Source organism: Tupaia chinensis, unplaced genomic scaffold (genome assembly GCF_000334495.1).
Source record: "Tupaia chinensis unplaced genomic scaffold, TupChi_1.0 Scaffold000281_1, whole genome shotgun sequence".
In the NCBI taxonomy this organism is placed as follows: Eukaryota; Metazoa; Chordata; class Mammalia; order Scandentia; family Tupaiidae; genus Tupaia; species Tupaia belangeri.
The window spans coordinates 4,141,825-4,156,956 of record NW_006159764.1 but is presented as its reverse complement, the minus strand read 5'-3'; the positions used below and the strand labels follow the sequence as shown (position 1 = coordinate 4,156,956).

At 38.1% G+C, this 15,132-nt stretch overlaps 1 long non-coding RNA gene across 2 annotated transcripts in view; it reads left to right on the top strand.

The window, feature by feature from the left end:
• LOC102497394 (uncharacterized) overlaps nucleotides 1-15,132 on the top strand; it is a 211,185-nt gene that overhangs the window by 39,957 nt on the left and 156,096 nt on the right. The window contains exon 2 of one of the 2 annotated variants that reach the window (XR_334790.1): nucleotides 3,898-4,093. The exons of the other annotated variant lie outside the window; for it this stretch is intronic. This is a non-coding gene — a long non-coding RNA (uncharacterized LOC102497394). The remainder of the gene's footprint in view (nucleotides 1-3,897; nucleotides 4,094-15,132) is intronic. 2 annotated transcript variants of the gene reach the window in all.

The following is a 15,132-nucleotide window of genomic DNA, read 5'->3' as shown; positions in this document are numbered from 1 at the left end:
TAATATAAGTATTTCACTTTAGTATATACTAACCTTGTCTTTACTAAACCAGACAGGATTTATTTCTAGGCCCTTGTAATTGCTGCCACCCTAGCCTGAGGCTGAAGTTCTCAAAAGCTGACCTGGGGCTCAGGTTCTCAAGCCAATCTGGGACTGAAGTAATCAAGCTGGTCTGGGACTGAGGTTATTAAGATTTCTGGGATCCCTCTCATCCAAAGACCCTCCCCGGCAATCAAGATCTAAGAAGAGAATGCACCCGAAAAATAGGCTTCCTCGTTCTAAGAATTATGACTGTTTATACCTAAACAAAACAGACGTCATGTTTTATGATTATTATTCCTATACTTTGAATGCTTTACCTTTTAGAGCAAAATGTTTCACTTACTTCCCCTCACCCATCCCACTGCTGTAAAACTCCTTCTATAATAAATACGTATGACTTCTGGCCATCAGGGCTGCAGTTCAGAGTTTACTCTGGCTGTAGCTGGCTAAGAACATGCTAAAGGGCTTGAGGTCTTAGTCTGATTCCTGAGCACCCACCCCGGCTGGGGTACAGCTCCCAGCAGGAGTCTCATGCAGTGATACCCCCACCTCCACCCCTGAATTCTCGGCCAGCCAAGACTATGGACACACATGCCCCACATGAATAGCTCAACCTGGGAAATGATCTGTGATCTTCTATCTGGATCCAGCTTTATCTGAGCAGTGTGCTACTCCTACTCCACTGACCTGGCCCTCAAGTCCCTCTTTGTATATCAAGAAACTCTCAAGAATTTTAGCCAATTATGCTGACTTTGGGGGAATAGAAAGGGAAACTGAAACTAGAAATAAGTTCTAAATATACCACTCTAATCAAACTGGCATTTACTTCTTTGAAAGTATACTACATGATATTAAAGAACAGAAAGATTCTGATTGCAAATGGCATTGTCAGTTTGTCAGTATTTTTCCCCCCAATGGCATGTATGTTTAAGAGAGAGAGAGAGAGACACTGAAAGAAGCACCTCCTCAATGGGACATGGGCACATCACAATCTCTTCTCCATTTCTCCATCCCATCAGGACTTTCTACATGCATATACACATGCCTGGCTTGTACTTGAAGCCACTGGAGCAGGATTTGAAACATCGTTGCCATATAGGATCCAGCTTCCATAACCAGTCCAGTTTAAAATTTTAGTAGGTCATAAGACTGCTATTCTGTAGGTAGTCTCAAGTCATTTTCTTTTGTCCAGACACTCCACTTAGTTAATTACTCTCAAATTAGATACAGTTGTAAATAACAAATTTACAACTATTTCTAAAATGCTGGATGAAAATTGCCTTGAATAAATCCACTTTATTTCTGTCACTGACAAGATTAACCTATTTAAATTTATTCAATGCTCAATAAATCATGAGAAAAATAGGGAGACCAGATCCAGTAGGTTCACAGAATTGAGGTGAAATTGATGAGTGTATGTCTGTGTGACTGACATCATGTGACATGATTGTCCTTAAAATTGAGTCTCTTGTATATCATTTGAATCTTTGAAATGTTCTTAGATGAACTAGATTTCTGTTTGGTTGACCTACATATTGAATTAAAAGAAAGCTCTGAGTTGAAATGTAGTATTCTAAGCTTTGTGCAAGTTCTGATATTATTCATGTGAAAGAAAAATGAAACACTATGTACATTGTAAAGACATGAAAAAGGGAAGAACTTTTCAGGTTTGGAAATAAGTCAGAAAGGAATAAAAGTAAATGATAGAAAGATTAAACCTTACAGATGCAGTGAGGTATAATTTTGCCATACAGAGAGTAAGATTTTGGTTTTTAAGTGATTTTATAATTTAGGTGAAGATGAAGTAAATGAGTAAAATGCAAGACATGAATATTGTGTATTAACCTTAAAAGTGTTTATTTCTTCCATGAAAGAGGGAGAGACAGATAGAAGGAGAAAGGAAGATGGGCACCACCAATAATCTTTGTGATATGATTGACACTTCAACCTCAGCCCGCCTAGTTCATGGGCATGTGCGCAAGCCCAGTGTAGACAGGGTGGTCCTAGAACATAAATGTAGACCCTACATGTGGGTCCAGTCTCATTACCACTGCACTACCACCTGGTCCCTGTATTACTGTTGAAAGAACCAAGAAATTACGTTGCACTTTTGTCAGAATTGCGTAACTCTACAGCATCATGGTACTGGTTGCAAGTTGGTCTAAATTGTAATCTCTGTTAAAGAATGCCTATGCGCCTATGTAATACTGAAGAGAGGTTTGCTCTTTTTAGCTACATTCTCTCCTAAATGTGCTAGATACATAAAGAAAATCTGGTAATCTGCTTGACTCCAATATACTACTTGGAAATTTTTAGCAAGAGCAATTCAAGATTGTATAATATTTAAAGCATCCCAAATATCTATTGTACAAAAGAACACTAATCATAAAAATAACATTTAATTCTCTCATGATCTTTGGAATGTATATTTTAAAACTCAAAACACCATAGTGGAAAATGGAAAACAATTTGTTTATAGTCATTATCTTCATCTGTTATTGTGTTGCTAACAGAAATACTCAAGACTGGGTAGATTTAAGAGAAGGCAGATTTATTTGCAAAATTCACCTTTCTGTTGCCTAGAAAGTCCCAAAGCATTGGACTACAGCACGGTCAATAGAAGCACAGAAGATGTCAGGTGCTTGGGGAGAAAGAGAGAGAGAGAGAGAGAGAGAGCTGCAGGCAGGTCTCTCTCTTGAAGAAACCAACTCTCATGAGAACTAACCCCTTCTCAGAAAAGCAAGTACTCATGAGGTCCTTCCAGACGTTAATAATCTATTCGAGAAGTTGTCTCCATGAGCGATCACCATGTTCCAATCACCACAAATAGGTCTCACCATTTCCTAACATCAAATTCTGAAACCATGAAATTCTGGGGGACAACTATTATTCAAACCATAGCAACCTTTATCTTCTTTAAAAAAAAAAATACACACACGCACACACACACACACACACACACACACACACACTGAGATATGTTGATGTAGGCTCCAATGACTAATTTAAATTAAAATGTCAGAGTATCAATCTTTAATTCCTTCTGAGGTTAATTTGGTGACTTGTCATTTAAAAGATAAGTGAAGTAATTATAAGGAAAAAAGAGGTAATTTAGTAAAAATAAGTGTCTATTTTTCACTTATTTTGATTCTGTCAGTGTTCTAATGAGCTAAAAAAATTAGTAGGTTTTTATTAAACTTTTTTAAAAAGATACTTAATTTCATTTATCATTATTATTTTTTAGTTTACTACAGGGCTCATACACTCATGAGAGAGAGAGAGACAGGAAAAGAGAGAGAGAGGAAAAGAGAAAGTGAGAGAGCAAGCTGCCAGGTCTGGGGCTCAAACCGCAGTCAGTCATATGGAACTCCAGCTCTTTAACCAGAATGCCACCTGCTGGTCCCATTAGCAGATAATTTTAAAATAACAAAGGAAGTGAGGTTAAAAATGAGGAACTGCAGTCCACTCTAGATAGAAGAGACATGCCTTTGGCCAAGAGGATGGAAAAGAAATGCCAACAGTAATGTTCTGCTGGGTGATTTTACAAAACGGGGTCATGAAGAAAGGAGGAAACTGAGTCGCTAGTAAGTCTTTAACGTGGGTTTACATTCTTGTCTCTTTCAAAGCATTCAGACTTGAGAAATTATCACAGCTGTACAAAAGAAATCTGTGGCAATAAGAGTATTACAAAATTAACCGGTAGCTTACCTTAATTACAACCAAATTTGGTCGTACTCTGGTGTTTGACCCTTCACTCTGGCAGTAGAGAATTCTGAAACTAGTCCTGCCAACCTTAAGGTTTTTTTTTCTTTTCATTTCAAATTGTCTTAATCTTTCTGCTCTGTCTCACAACAGAGCTAAACCTAGGTTAAGCCACGGTCTGCAGAGTTGGTACTCCGTGCTCAGACCAGCAGCATCCCCAGAGCTGTCCCCACTGATGCAGATGAAAAGCACAGGATCTGGAGATCTACTTCCAACCTATGGAATTCTGCATTTCAATGAGCTACACAGATGATTGACTTCTATACACACTGAAGTGTGAGAAGCACTGGTATGCAAGACTCATTTCAGTTCCTGGGAAAAACACTTTTTTTCTAACAATACGATGTGACAGTTCTTGTGACTTTTCCTACTACCACCTTTATCCAGTGTCCACTGAATTTCTGTTAAAAAATAATAATTTTCTTTCTTTTTGGCACTTCTAATTCAGACAAAATTTCAAATTTGGTAAAGTTTATCTTTTTATCTTTTTTTTTTTTTTTTCTCCTAGGTGGTATGTGTGCTCATGAGAGGCTGAAAAGCTGAAAAGTGAGAAAGAGAAATCACTTTTCTATTGGGGAGTGGTCATGCTGCAATCTTTCCTCTTCCATTTCTTCATTTCACCAGGATTTGAGGCATACACATATATGCACCTAGCTTGTTTTTCAAGCCACTGGAGCCAAGATTAAAACCATGGTCAGCCATGTGGGATCCACGCACACCCTCTGGGCTATTGAGTGGCCATCGTAAAGTTTATCTTTACTGTGTTCTTTCTTGTATTTTTTTTTTTTTCATTTCTACTTTTTGTACCTACTTTTCCTCTTACAGCAGTCACAATAACGTTTGAAATTGTAAACCTCAGGACTAGATGTTGGTGTAGCAGTGAAATACGGCCCTATATGAGGCAGACTCACATGGCAAGGTTAACGGTTCACTTCTAGAAACCTTTTTGAGTTCACCAGGCCCACATGTACCCATGATCTGGGCTGGCGGAGGCTGGAGGGTAGATTGTAGTGCAGATATCCTGCCGGGGTGCTATGTCTCTGTTCTTATCTCTCTATGTCTGTGTCACTTATGGAATCAATAAATAATATACATATTTACTCATGAGAGAGAGGTTAAGAGAGAGAATATCTACTTAAATATATAATGTCCGTCTTCATTCTCTGTCCATGCTACTTCTCATTGCTTACTCAGTTTAGTCACACTGGCCTCCCTGCTATCAGTCGAACTCACCGAAGTCTTTCCTATGTCTGGGTCTTTGCCCTTCTTTATCACTTTTCTTAAAATATAGTCAGTGGCTTATCTGTGCTTTTATGTCGGGCCCTCCATTGATCTAGTAGCAGCTCAAATACTTTCTTCTATGTAAACTGGATATTTTCTAAATGTCAACTTAATAAACTCATAGTTGATACTACTTTAAATTACATATTATAATATAAAATTATTAACATATAAGACAAGAACACAATCTACTAACCTATGAATCCTGTTGCCTGGAATAGCATTTGGTCTATGAAGTAAGACCTTCATACTTTGTTTAAAAAAGAAAATAAATGAACAAGCCTCCTTTCCTTACATCTATCTTACTCAGTTCAGGTAGTTAAAACATATTCTGAGAACAACATGTGTTCTAGGCATTTTCTTAAGTGCTAGTGTAAGATGAAAAAATAAAACAACAGTCCCAGTTTCCAGGATATTTGTGCTCTAGAAGAGATGGCCATATATAATGTTAGGTTATAATAAATGGAGTAGAATTTTGACAGGAAGGAAGGTCAACCTAGGTTGAAAAACATAAGGAAAGAACCTGATAAGTTAGTGAAAGGATGAGGCATCTTGTAGTTACTTACTTTGAAATTATTCTAATAAGAGAGGCAACTCACTAGATATAAGTGGAAGCAAGGAAAGACACAAGAAAAAGCAACAACTTATATGTGACCAGAAGAAATGTCTAGGTAAATTTTAGATGATACAACTTAAATTTAAGTGTGCACATAAATAACCTGACAATCTTGTTAAAGACAATCTGCTTGTGGCTCACGTGCAGTTTGGGAGATGGTCTCAGAATCACTCAAGCTTACTTGACTCCTCTAGTCTCTTCTTCCTGAATAGGAATAGATAAAAGCAAAAATGAAGACCAGTCAAACAAACAAAAAAGTTAGTTTAAAAAAATCCTGTGTGAGGGGGGCCAACTGGTAGCATGGTGGTTAAAGCACTGGGTTCCACATAACCAACTGTAGATTGAGTCCTGGATACAGCAGTTTGAAGACATACCAGGCATGTGTGTGCCCTAAATCTGGAAAGAAGAGATGCTGCATGACCATCTCCCTGGAGGATGATTTCTTACTTCCCATCCCTTCTCTGACAAGGGCACACACCCTATAGCAAATTGTAAGACAGAGAAAAAATATCATGGAAGAAAAAATGTCATTAGATAATTATAAATATAATTTATTCTAGCTATTGCAATATGGAGAAGTTTTGTGGATGAAGAACCTATAGAAGAAAATCACTCGGGGGTTATAAAACAAACGAGTTATTGAGAAAGGGTGAAAGTGGGTCTCATCATGAAAATATACATGGGCAAGGTATTCTTGCAGTTTCTCTGGATACAGATAATTGGGAGGATTTCTTTTTTTTTTAACTTTCTCTGTTTTCTGGGACTACAGGACTCAAGTTAAATTCAACACTAGTACCACAAAGCTCCCCTTTGAAGAACTTATAGAAGTCACTTGCTATATTCTTTTAACTGTCAAAAAGTGTATCATTGGCCTACATATCTCAGTGAGAGCAGTAGTAAGAAAACAAATCAGAATCCAAAAATCCAGGTAAAGTTGAGAATAAATAAAATATCTAGCATTACCATTAAGACTCTGTATTTTGAAATATAGAAAACTTGAGACAAAATGTCTTTGATTATTAGAATATTGCATAACTGAAAAACAGTAAAGAATTAGAGTTAATATGGTATTTTGTGGCTCAAAATAAACTTTCTTTCTTTCTTTTTTTTTTTCTAAATTGCCAGGCACTTGGCAAAAAGAGAAAGAAGAAAACAGCTCCCAATCAGGCATAATCATGCCACAATCCTTTTTCCTCCATTCCTTCTTCCTGTCAGGATCTCGGACACACATACACACATGTGCCCAGTACATTTTTCAAGCTCCCGGGGATAGAACTCAAGTCACAGTCAGACACGTGGGACCCAGCTCCCTGTGCACAGCACTTCACCACTGTGCAAGGTGCTGGCCCTCAAAGTTAACTCTCTCCCATCCTGAAAGCATGCCACGTCTGCTTAAGGTATTATGTAACTGACCCTGTGACTTATTTCGAATTTAAGTTTATTTTTTCTAAAAGAGAAGGAGAAAGAAATGTGCATCCCTGACATAGTTTTCATGCCATCATCCTCCCCAACCCCCAGTCCTGGCCAGCCCAGATTGAGAATGTCTGTTTAGCATGCTCAGGGAGGTCCTGCAATTTGAACCTTCAACCTTATCTGTGTTGGTCCTGTTATTTTACCACCATGACACCACCTAACACCTTATTCTGAATTTTCATGGAACCTATAGAAAGAATAAAATTTTCATATAGTTGGAGCATCACAAATATTTACTTATAATAATGATATAGATTTATAATTTAGTTCAAATGATATTTCAAGATATTAATACTCTTGCTAGTTTCATTTAAAGTTTATATCTAAAATCTATTTCTTAGAGCTAAGTAGGCATATCCATTTAGAAAGCACAAAATAAATTATTCTTAGAAGGGCATGATTTTCCTCCTGGAGGGACCTTTGGCACTATAGAAAAACACTCGTGATTGTCATAACATGGCGTGGAGGCTGCTAGTGGCATCTGGTGGGTACAGACTAAGTATCCTGCTAAACAGCATACCATGCAGCCCTCAAAACAAAACTACTTGGCCTGAAATATCAATAGTACTAAGTTTGAGAGGCTCTAGAGTAAATAAGTTTATATGTGTATATGTTCTCATGTCTTTAGAGATTTAGATAATGCACTTTAACGTGTGTATTTGCAATTCTCAGAAAACTCCAAAATCCTGCTAATGTTTTACTGGCTAAAATTTCTGTGAGAGGGACCAGCAGATAGGATCATAGTTATGTCACTGGACTCCCATTGTAATTGACCACAGTTCAAACCCTGGAGCCAGCAGCTTCAAACTCTTACTGGGCATATGTGTGTGCATGCCCAAAATCCCAAGAGGAGGATGGAAGAAAAGGGATTGCAGCACAGCCATTCCCCCCTAGGGGGTGATTCCTTGCTTTCTGTCTCTCTGTCTGTGGGGAGCACATGCACCCTCTAGAAAAAAATATCTCTGAAAATAAAAAATAAATAAATAAAAAGGGTGTGAATCTATATTACTATAATCGTTGAGAACTTGGCAATATTGTTTGCCAATTATTCTCTGATAGAGTAAATTATCTGGTTCTAACTGAAAGAGATAAAGAAATTACCCTCATTTTGATACTGGGTCCCAGTCCAAAATAATAGCAACAGAAAATTGGTAGAATAAAGTTGACATAGTACAAATTTATATCCTAAATTGTAGAATAGTATTAATTTGGGACTTTGACACTTTGTGAGTATTGAAGGAAGAAATGAAAAAAGAAAACGATTCAGAAGTTATGGCTTTAGGGACAGCCTGTGGCATTGTGGATAAGTGGGGGTGGATTTTATATGGCTGTGAAGTTTGAGTCTCAGACTCAGCGGCTTGATAACTATGCTAGGTCTCTCTCTCTCTCTCTCTCTCTCTCTGTGTGTGTGTGTGTGTGTGTGTGTGTGTGTGTCCAAAATCCCAAGAGAGAAATGAAATAGAAGGTATGACTATCCCCGTGGTGGGAGCTTTCACACTTTTCCTCTATCTAACTCAGCTAAGCACGTGAACACTTTGCAAAATTAAAAAGGAAAAAAGAAAAAGTTAAGGGCTTCACAAAATTACTCTAAAGGATTTATATTTTTGTCTTGGCAAACTTGAGAGCAAAAGAGTTTCGTTGTGTCTTTCTATAGTTAAAGATTCATGGATATACGTGTAACTCTGTGAAGAGAACATTCTAATTTAAATTCAGGGAAAGGAGGATAAATACTTAACATAGGAAGTGATCAAAGAAAGTCAATCAAAGAAAATGTAGTCAGTGAATTGTAGTCAGCTCAAAACACTATTAGAACGGCTAGGTTCTTATATTTGACATATTCTAGATTGTAACGAGAAAGATACTTCAAAAGTTGTAGTCATCCACATCAGAGAATTTGTAAAGACAAAATACATAAAACAAAGCCACTGAACAGTGTCAATCAACTGAAATTTAGGCAAAAACAAAGAGTAAAATGACAATATAAATATTTGCTGCTATGTGTATACATGTACATATATCAATGGATTTCTTTAGTCCTTTCTGAATTATAATTTATACATTCTTAACATTTGGAATCCACAAACTATCTCTACACTCAGGTATGTTTCTAAATTAAAATAGCCTTCCTCCACATACTATTTTTCTCCTCCCCCCCTTCCCAGCCATGTGTTACCTAGTCATTAAAGAATCTATACATATTTACACTGGAACCCATCAGGGTGGTGTGCACTGTTAAGATGCTGTGCTCCATGAGCTAAGACCACATGGGAGACCTGGGTTTAACTTCTGGCCCAACCTCAAGGCTGGATGCTGTGGTGCGTGCCTGTAATGCCAACAATTCTCAGAGGCTGAAGTGAGAGCTTCCTGAGTTTGAAACTTGCTTTGACAACATAACACGATCCTGTCTGAAAGAGAGAGCCAGGTGTGGTAGCATGCACCTGTTATTCCCAGTTGGAAGGCTGAAGTAGAAGGATAGTGACATGAAAAGACCCTGACATTTTTGGGGCTTTTTTTTGAGAGCTTTTTGCCTTAGGGCACATGTGCTTGCCAGAGAGAGAGAGAGACAGAGATAGTGAGAGGGAAAGTGAGAAATTACCTCCCAGGTGAGGATGGCCATCCTCAATCCCTTCTTCTTCATTCTCCTCTCAGAATTTTGGACATGCATGCACACGTGTCCCCCGTTGAATTTCAATCCTCTGGATCTGGGACTCAAACCTTGGTAGGCCATATGGGAGTCCAGCAATGTAATCAATATGCCATAGGCTGAAGACCTAAGACCCTGAATTTAAAAATGAAAATTAATAAAAAATAAAATATTTGAGGGACCAGCAGGTGGAGTGATGGTTAAGACACAAAATCAGACATGACTGACTTTGCAGTTCAAGTCTTCTACCGGGCGGCTTGAAAAATGCACCATGCAGGGCTGGCAGGTGGTGTGGTGAAGGCACTAGACTTCCACATGGCCACCTGCGATTCAAGTCCCAGACCTGGAAGCTTGCTTTTCTCTCTCTCTGGTCAAATTGAATAATAATAATAATCAATAAATAAAAGTTTACAAAGAAAGAAAAACACACCATGTATGCATATGCATGTCCCAAATCCTAACAGGAGAATGAAGAGGAGACTGTGGTGTGGCCATTTCCCTGGGGGGTTGATAGCTCATTTTCCCTTCTCTCTTTGGCAGGTACATGCACCCTATGGCAAAAACTGAAAAGAAAAAAAAAGTCTCCTTCTTCTTTTTCTTCTTCTTTTTGTCTTTCCTTTACTATTTTACTTTGTTTTCTTGAATACAGTATATCACTCCCATCTAAGAACTCTGGTTTGAAACTTCTGGCCTACATAAGGAAAGTACTTGATATTTTCACAAAAGATACTAAGTAAAAATATAATAACATTCTATTAGAAGTCTACTCAGATGGTTGGCGCTGGGGTTTGAAATGCCAAGAATAGCATTTTCATTAAAGAATCAGAATGTGGCTCTGAGAAACTATCTAGCTAAGCAAATAAATCTTGCATAGAATCCCAAAATACTATTGTTGACCAAGGCAGAGGCTTGTGAAATATTTATCTAAAAAGTTGTACTTCAATATGTCATCTTTAGACTTGGGGAATGATTTAGGTAAGATGTGTGAGTTGAGACAATTAATGTGTATTCTCAGTAGTAGAAATGTTTTTCCCCTTTTTCATTGTTTTCCGAACACTAAACTCTATCTTTCCAAACATCTTTTTCTTATTTTTATCTAGAGATTATAAACTCAGTAAGCCAACCGGATATATTTACAGCAAATTTGTAGTAAAGGTGATGATAGAGGTTGATTCTTGTTGTTTTCATATAATTCTTGCTGTCAACTTGGAAATCATTCAAAGGAAGTTGTTCTCAGTTTTGATTTCATATTAACATTCCCTGGGGAATTTTTAACAATTCTGATGCCCTGATTTTTGCATTCCATATCAATTAAATCACAAGGTTTTCTTTTTTTTCCTTTTTAGTGGTATGTGGTATGATCCAGATTTTCAGTAATAGTTTTAAAGTGCTTTGGTTGATTCCATGATTCAACTAAACCAGGAGAACTATATTTTTTCTTTTAATTTGTTAAAGGGCACATGTGCTCATTGGAAAGAGACAGGAAGGAAAAGTGAGAACACACCCCCCCAGGGTGATGGCCATACCACACCTTCTCCTCCATTCTTCTCCTGGGATTTTGGGCAAATGTTGAAATATACCCAGAGTATCTTTTTACAATAATTGTTTATTTAATTTTATTTATTACACTTCAATTTGACCAAAGGGGTGGGGAGTGAGAATGCAAGCCGCCAGATCAGGGACTTGAACCATGCTTGGCCATGTAGAAGCCCAGCACCTTAATGACCAACCACCTGCTGGCACCTACCCAGAGTATTTTGTAAGAAGCCAGGTCAGGGACTTGATCCACACAGTTGTCCATGTGAGATCCAGTGGCATTAACCACTATACCACAGGTTGGCCCCAGAGAACTGTCATTTTAAGAGCTATTAACTAACGTTCTTCATTAAGGCAGGAGGATATAAAAACTTTAAAAACCATGGGGCCCAGGTAGTTGTGCTCATCCAATCATTTATTTAACAAATCTGTCCCTTAAATGCTTCCTCTGTCCTCAATACTTTGCTGTGGGAGCTGAGATGCACAGATGAATAAAACATTTTTTGGCTCCTCAAATATATGGAAACTAATAATGGAAGTCAGTAATTGTAAATGAATAAATGAAGTGTTAAAATTGCTGTAATAATAAAGAATAACCAGCTTGATTTGGAATTTAGAGTTGTAGAAGAAAAATGACCAAGCTGCAAACACACACACACACACACATACACACACACACGAGAACTGTAGTTTGAGTGTACCTAAACAATGAATAGGTATTTTTGGCAAAGTAAGATGGGCTATTTGGAGAGACACAATCACCATGGATGAGGAAAATCTGCACACCTTTTATCACAGGATAATGAGTCTGAATATAACTCACTAGTTGATCATGCTCATGAAATTTTAGTACAGAAACAACTTGAAATTTCTTTTTCATAAATTGCGTCAATTTAACTTAAAGATTTTGGTTACTTTTGTCAGAGAAGATTTCTCAAGCTTTAATGTATATCATAACTATCTGGTGGGCATGTGAAACACAATCGCTTCCCTTCCATTCCCGTTTCTGGCTTGATACGTCTCGGTTGGGGCCCACGAATTTTCATTTCCTGAAGCCAGACAATGTCTGTGTGGTCAGATACAGTGCTCTGTGAGGCAGACACACAGGGGACAGGTGGCAGCTCACTTCCGAGACCTTCCTGACCACGCCAGGTGTGCTTGTGTGCCCATGATCCAGGGCTGGCTGAAGCTGGGGTTAAAATGTGGTGTCCAGGATATTGCATCTCAGTCTCTGCGACGTGCTCACTCATAGGATAAATAAATAAACTTCATAAGACGATCTTTATTTCTAACAAGTCCTGGGTGATGCTTATGCTGCTGGTACAGGGACCACAGTTTGAGATGCACTGCCGATAAACAATACCAGATTGAGTGCCAGATTAAATGTCAGGTATTCTAGCATGGGCTCAGGGGAGACGTGATTCCATGTTATTTTACCTCTGTGAGCCTCCTCATCTGTAAAATCCAACCTCTTTAGAGGCTGGACAGGATGATATTTGTGACAAAGCGATATGGGCACCCTAGATAGGCATTCAATAATGAGTGTCCTCTCAAAGGGAAAGCACACTTACTTTTTAGGAGGGGATGACTGAGGACAGAAAGGCAAAGAAGAAGAAAATTCAACCTCTACCATGATGGAGTTACCTCAGTTCAATTCCTAAACTTGAATACCTAGTCAACAAAACAAAAGCCCAGTATTTTGCCACGCCCACCTATCCTTCCATGTCAGTCTGGAGATCACTGCTCCTCCCTTTGGTATGTCATCAGATTCTCTGAGAACTGTAAACCCCTCAGCGTGTGTTTTCCCACCACTGGTCTTCTCTCTCCTGGAGTCTAGCGTTTGTATGTTTTCTGTATTTCTTCATCTCATGATATTCCCACTGAAGTTTTAGTATTTTACAGAGGCTACTACCTCTTCGCTATGGACTGATCTACCTTATAATTCGGTATTTCTCAATTCCAAAAATAGCTCTCATATTCTGTGATCTGTGTTGCAAATTTAGTGACTTCAGATTTCAGAACACATCATGAAGGTTGGGCCAGTGGAGGGAGCTATCTACTTGGGAATCACTGACCTTTTTGGTACATGGCCGATAGGAGCATACTTTTCATTGCTAGTGAAGACTCCAGCGCTGAAACGTTTATTGGTCTGAGTCAGCATTTTCACTGAGCTAAGTGACTTATTTTGCTTTGAATTTGGAAAGAATTGTATATTCTATCCTTGCCTCAAAGGACTGTAGCTGCAATGGCTTTTGTGACTAAGTGGATGATTGTTAAGAGCTGGGAGTGAGAAGAGATGACCTGTAAGAGGAGACAAAAGAAAGCTATTTGCTGAATGGTGTAAGCAGTTCCTTATTTAGCAATCCAATGAGGGTACTCAGTGATAACTCAGGTAAGGGATAAATTACTTTTGCCAAATAAAAAAAAGTCTGCCATAGCACATATTTATCTTTCCAGTCACATTTCTTTTGAATTCCAGAGGTAATGATTATTTATTTTAATAGAACGAGTAGATTTAAATTGATTAAATATAGAATGTTGAATAGTGCCACTAATCCAAAGAAGGCCAGACGGGTGAAGAAAAAATAATATTTATTTAATGAGAGCTGATAAAAAATAAAAATGTGAGGCTTAGGTATATGAAATTTACCATGCAGATTCAAAAGATTAAAGTTCTGCTATGTTTTTTCTGGGCCATCACAACATGGTTTATGATAATGCAAAATATCTAATAAACTCGTAATTTATAAATGTTTTATTTACTCAATATTTATGAGACTGCTAACAACAGTAAACAAAGTTAAGGTATTCAAGAATTTGTTTCTCATTTTTCCAACTATGAAAACTGTTTTAAATTTATTTACTTATTGTTTTCTGTAAGCGAGACAGAAAGACAGGAGGTTTTATTTTTCTTTTCTTTTTAGAGAGATTTATGCTATAGGGCACATGTGCTCACCAGAGAGACAGAGAGACAGAAAGCTAGAAATCACCTTCCGGGTGGGATGGCCACATCACACACAATCTCTTCTCCTCCATTCTCCTCTCCGGTGGAATCTTGGGCATGCATGCACTCACACCGGGCATGAGTTTTAAGTTACTGGATCTGGAACTCGAACTACAGTCAACTACCTGGGAGTCTAGCGACATAACCATTAGGCCCTCTGCTGGTCCTGACCCAACAGGATCTTAAAACCTCGACCCATATCCAGACTTCGGTCAGCTACATTATGGGTAAATATAGGCCTGGAGTACTCAGAGGGTCTCTGGTCTTGAACTAGAAATACTCTCCTATGGAATTGTGTTACAGAGCATTAAGTTTTATCATTGTCTGGCCCTTAGCTATGTAAATTTTTATCATAGTTAACATTTAACTGAAAATTAAAGGTCAGAACAAAGGAGAGGAGACACAGATGGAGTCAAGAGACTAGGGTCTAGGGCTGGCTTCTTCCCCTTTAGCAATACAGCTTTGTAAAAGTTATTTATGCTCTTTGATTGTTCAGTCTCCTTAGTTTAAAAATTATAAGATTTAATTTCTGGACCTTTTGAGGCCTATAAGAAATACATAATTTATATTTTTAATTCTTGAGCCAGTCCTGTTGCCTAGTGGTTAAGGTAGACAGATCCAATATAGCTGATCCTGGTTTGAATCCCAGTTCTGGCAGCTTCAAAACCATGTCAGGTGCACGTGTGTGTATATGCCCCAAATCCCAATAGGGTCGAAAAACAAACAACCCAGGGATTACAATATGACCATTTCCCATTGTGGGTTGCATTCACT